Raw genomic sequence first — 6,000 nt, forward strand, 5'->3', positions numbered from 1 at the left:
GCACAGGGACAGCGGTTAGCAGAAGGAGTTTGCTTGACACAGGCAGACAGTCTTAGCCTAGATAAGCTGGACCAACTGCAAATAGCAAGAGTGCAGTTAGAAGGGCAAGGAAAGAGAAAAGGATCTTTGGTGCCAGAGGTCATCAAAGAAAAGAGAGAGTGAGAGAGAAAGGGAGAGGGGGAGAGAAAAGGGGTGAGAGACAGATTGAGCTGCTACAAGATGAGGAGTTACTTTTTAGAGGAGATAGGAGAATCATGGCAGAGAAGGGCTTGGTGAGCAAGGCTGGAGAGCGGGTAGGGGGAACTCTGGAGTGGAGGTCAGAGAAGGACTTGGTGAACAGAACAGCATAAGCAGAGTGGGGGTTTTCTGGAGCAGAGGTAGAGGAGGGCTTATGTATAGGGGACCTGGGAAACCCCACCGTTTTGTTGGAGAATTGTTTAAATCACTAAGAGGAAAACCTAAGGTTCCGAATTTAGGCCAGTGCTGGCCATGATAATGAGACCAGATTTTGGAAGAAAAACACGTCAGATTATTTTTTTTACTGTAAATCAGTCAGCCCAGTTTCTTAAGATTAGACCACAGTCATACCAATGGGGTGTTTCTGGGAGACAATTTGGAAAATTTGGTAGGACTACTGAGTCTGTCCCGTTGTTCCAGGCATCCCTGGTGTTTTGGGAAGGCAGATGGACATATCCAAGTAATTAGGATAGAGCATCCCCAAAGGTCCTAATTACAGGGGGTCATGGTGTCAGGAAAAGAGACACTCCTGGAGTCTCCTGGATTCCCACAGACAGGAAGGAAGGAAGGAAGGAAGGAAGGAAGGGAATCCTGGATTCCTGGGGTCCGTTTCGTTGCAGCTCCACCACAGACTGGGCTGGTAATCTTGTACTGAGGCTTTTACATGGTGAGTGAAGTTGACCAAAAGGCAAAGACCCTCCAGCCTGGAGATAAGAGTCCAGGAACAGAGTAAAAGAGAAAGAATAGGGGGAGAGACCTTTTCTGGGTTTAGGCAGGGGGCCAAAAATACCTCAAGCCACAGCAGGGTTGCTGTCCACTGTTTGCACTGTTTACAAAGGCAAAGATCAAGAGGTCTTTCATGTGGCTGTTTAGCCCAAAGTAAGCTCTGAGGGCTCTGTCCTCCCAGTGGACAAAGGCCTTGGAAGGAGGAGGAAGGTAGCAGAAAGCCTCCATGAGGGGTGGCAAGGAGGGGTGTGGCCCCTGGGCAGAGGGCACCCAGTCCTCCCAGGTTTCAGAACCATATGTTAGGAAAATGGAGGAGAATGGAAAAGGAATAGGCTGAACTACATCATCAACAGGTGAGGACTGTTTATTGAGGCACAATGAGGGGCACCATCCTTCCAGTGCATTGGGAGGTTGTGTGAGGGAGCTGGGATAGGATCTGGGTTTTTATAGGAGGTCTGAACAAGGAGGTAGAAGTTAATGAAAAGCCCCTAAGTCAAGGAAGGTGGGGAACTTTCAGTTTGGCCCACAATGGGCTTATGTGGATTTCCCTGCACTTCCAAGGAGGTCACACGTACCTGGGATTTTGCCTGGAGTCTGTATGGGCCTGGGAAAATAGCGTGGTGGGGAGGGCAGGTCAATCCTTCAGTCCTAATTGGAAAAAGTTATCCTTACCAGCTTTTCTGCATATAACATTCCATAAACATTTTCTTATTAGAGGATTATTCAAGATTAGCTATAAATTGATTGATAATGACTGAGCTTGACAGAAAGGTGAGGGAAATCTCTCTACACTTCAGTGAGGTTCTGACTTATGTTTCACAAAGTGTTATGAAAGCTCTCTATGAGAAATCTATCAGCTGCATTTCTAAAAAGTCCTTGCGTGCTTACACTTTCTGATAATGTCTCAACTCAAGTACTTCTTCTTGAAGATCCACACCATTCAATGATGCTGTATTAGATCCTAGTTACATTTTACAGACAGCTCATGGTGATGAAATTTGGGTTTTTCATAATTGCTCTTCCAATTCCATCCACAATATGCAGACAAAAATTATCTGAAAAATTTGTATCTGTTGATAGTGCATATACTTTTTCACTACAAATATAAAATGTAGTAAAATTTTTCATAGCAATCATACTGCACTAGGTTGTGGGCAGATTCTAATGTAAATAATATACTGTGTTTATGTAGAGAATTTGAGCATCCAAAATTTTAATATGCCTGTGGTCCTAAAACCAGTATCTTACTGATATTGGGTGACAAATACTTCATATAAGTATAGAAGAAGTTTTCCTCGTATTTTTAAATATATTTTTTGTAAATATCATATACAGAGGGGTTACAGTTACATAAGTAAGGTAATGAGTACGTTTTTTATTGAGCATTATTACCCCCTCCTTTGATTTACCCCTACCATCCCTTCCCTGCACACCTCCTCAACTCCCCACTTTACCCCCCTCTGATATTGTCTTGTAGATCCCATTGCTACAGTGGGTCAACCTGTATCCTTTCCTTGTATCTTAAATGAAGAAATGCTGGCTTGATTTATGCTTATTCTACTTGTGTAGACACACCTATAGTCACTCCCCAAGTCCAAAAGCACATAAGTGAAATGCACATCATCTTTTGTCAGTTGGTATAATTGTATTGTACACATTTATGGACAGGTTACAAATTATTTTCAATTTTTAATACATTAAAAAACTTTCTATTTTTTTAAATTCTTGGCCAGGAAATGGAAGACCTCAGTCAGCATTTCTAACTTTAGACTTTTCACATGGGTTGGTTAAGTGTTGACCTGAGGTCCAGTCTTCTGAGGCCTCATTCATCTGCTTAGGAATTGATGGTAGTTGGATGTGAGGGCGATCTGCTGCGACATCTGTCACCCCATTGATCGCCAGGGTTGATTCGGCTGATCTGGCTGGCTAGGTGGGTGTCCCCTTCCTCCCTCACCGCTACATGTGTGTCCCTCCCGAAACTGTGCACTCGGTCGAGGAGGACGACCATCCCCAATAGAGGAGGACCGGTCTTAGGTCAAGGATATACGGGTAGCTGAGCTCCCCTGCTAGAACCTCCAAACAAGCTCTCAAGGAATTGATGGTAGCTTTTGTAAAAAAGCTCAAGGAAGGATGCCATTTAAAGCTTTATAACCTTATTTTTTACCAGGATATTCTTCTGCTTTGGTTTTTGAGACTGTCTACAAGAGCAAGAATTCCGTGGGGAGCAAGGAGACACCATAAGACCTTTACTTACTGAGATTTCTGATTGATTTGTTATCACTTGTACGGCATGTTGCAAGTCGATTCTGGCAAAAACTACCAGTTTTAGGAGATAAGATGAGTGGAAAAAAAACTTTTAGAGACAAAGTCATCTTCAACATATTCGGTTCCAAGCATTCCATCTAAGGCATATTCAACAATTAGTGAAACTTGTGTTGGCTGTATCTATGTGTCTTTCTCCATATGTGCATGTATACATGTATATATGTATGTGTATATTTGTGTGTATAGTAACATACATGTGTACATATATAAGGGCATATACACACATATATGCAAATATAAATAAATATAAATATATAAATATATGTGTATATATATCAGCTGTTCAGTGATTTAATCTAGAGTTCCCAGCACATTGCCATTCTCACAAAGTGTACAAGATAAACTGCTCTGAGGATCTGTGCTCACTTCCCCCATTACCTTGTTTTTCATCCCTGTGAACAACTTTAGCCTACTTCCCCTAGGATAGCTTTGTTTTGGTTACTGACTGATAATAAAAGAAAAACATTCTTTGTAAAAGAAAAAGAACTTTTAGGTCACAAATGGATGCCTATGAGATAAAATTATAATAGAAATAAAAGTGAAAAGGAATTCCTAGATCTGTTGTTTTGCCATTTAGAATGGCAAAGAATAATATCACGTTACTCTTATAACTTTTAAAGAATGCAAGGGTAACTGATGGTCCCTATCATGTTCCCACAAAACCAGTGGATCCTGAAGGATAATAGTAGACCAGCAGAAATTCTAAATAGCAGACATGGAGCATGAAAGAGAAAGAGAGAAAATGAGAGAGAGAAAGAGAGAGAGAAATATCATAATACTGGAAGTGCATAACAGATAAACAAGAGCTGTATGAGAACCTTCATACTGCTATCTTTAGTCTCTCCATGTACATTTGAAGGTATTTGATGTCTGATAACCCATCAATATAAAAATATAAAGTAATTTTGATAAAAATTAAAGATTACTCAGAAGAAATTATAAATGCAAAAACAGTCTTCACAGAAGCAAACTCTCAGAGATATTTCATGACTTTGAAAAGGATGAAGTGGCTGAAGTTAGTATAAATTTAGAAGTATGACAATTCACAAAAACATAAAAAGATATTCATGTATTTCATTATATAACCCAAAGCAGAAAGTAAATATTGTTTAGATGATTTTTAAAAGAACAGTCTCTCCAGTTCTTGGAAGGTGGCTCAGTGTTAGAGTGCTTGCCTTGCATGCATGAGGCCCTTGGTTTGATTCCTCAGCACCATATAAGGAGAAAAAGACAGATGTGATGCTGTGGCTCAAGTAGTAGCACTCGACTTGAGCTGAGGGACGGCACCCAGGACCCAGAGTTCAAGCCCCACAACCAACAAAAACCAAGCCAAAAAACTAAACAAAACACAGTCTCTCACTTTTGTGGCCTCAACTCTGTAAAACCACTGCTTCAGCTTAAGGCTAAGATTTTATGTGTGGACATTTATCAACACTCCTGATTCAGACTCTACTTGAGAAAATTTTTAATCAATATTTTGTTCTTAATTTTGATCGCTGTGAATTCACATGCACCTATAAAAAATGGTCATCCCAGTAACATTTTCAAAATACCTCGTAATGACGACTTAAAAAAGTTGTATTATATTGCAAAAAATGAAAACAATGCAAAAAATAAAGAAAACCAATAATTAAATATTAATGATTAATAAAATAAAAGCCAAATACCAGTATTTCCAATATTTGAAGTATACTACATATTAGATTTTACAATTTGCTCATATTCCTGTACATTTAATACTGGCTAAGATTATGATGTTCAACAAGAATTTTATAAGCTATGAGTGCCCTTTAAAGTTACACTGTAAGATAACTTTTTATGTCTCACTCATCACTGATACATGGCTTATATAATCATTTGTTCCTTGCTAACATATAAAGAAAAGAAGCCCTAAAGTTTCAACAGAAATTGTGTAGTTAAAGTCTTATCTCTTTGCTCTGTTTCTTTACACAAAGACTTTGCAACTTCTCATTAATAAATTTTCTATAATCTCTGAAATGTACATACTTAGTAATATATGTCAGCTACCATAAATCTTAAATACTTTATGGAAAAGTTTTATGACCTGACAGTCTTAATTTTGGCATATATAAGCAGGTTCCCAAAATTAAACATATTTAAAACATTAAAACTTTTAACACACCTTAACACTTGCTGCAGTGTTCATTATGAGAGGTGCCCTGTATAGAATAATTGAATTCCTCCTCCTACACATCTCTTGAACAACAAACATCTGGACTCATTTTGTTTTTGTCATATCAATCTTGACTTTATTCTTAAATGTGTGCTTATGTAACAAATACCTGCTTCTAAAATTTCACAATTGTTTTGAACTTGCTTTTTGTTGAATTATCTAGTTTAAAAAAATCAATTCCACTTTATATATAAAAAATGTTCTGTGCTCAATTCGGCAGCACATACACTAAAATTGGAACAATACACAGAAGATTAGCATGGCCCTTGTGCAAGGATGACACCCAAATTCATGAAGCGTTCCACAACAACAGATGCTGGAGGGCATGTGACCAGAAGGGAACCCTACTATATTCTTGGTGGGAGTGTAAACTTGTTCACGCACTTGGAAAGCAGTATGGATGTTCCCCAAAGGGTTACACATAGAGCTCCTCTATGACCCAGCAATCCCACTTTTGTGCATTCACCCAAATGATCACTAACAAGGCCATTCTAAAACTACCAGCACAACTATGTTTA

General features: G+C 38.9%; 1 non-coding gene across 1 annotated transcript; it reads left to right on the plus strand.

Annotated features, from left to right (window-relative positions):
* Nucleotides 1-5,686: 5,686 nt before the first annotated feature.
* LOC122100636 lies at nt 5,687-5,793 on the plus strand. Its single transcript, XR_006146224.1, has one exon. It is a non-coding gene; the product is annotated as a U6 spliceosomal RNA (small nuclear RNA).
* The last annotated feature ends 207 nt before the right edge of the window (nt 5,794-6,000 follow it).

The sequence above is a fragment of the Dipodomys spectabilis genome, unplaced genomic scaffold, assembly GCF_019054845.1.
Source record: "Dipodomys spectabilis isolate Male_0828 unplaced genomic scaffold, ASM1905484v1 ptg000590l, whole genome shotgun sequence".
Lineage (NCBI taxonomy): Eukaryota > Metazoa > Chordata > Mammalia > Rodentia > Heteromyidae > Dipodomys > Dipodomys spectabilis.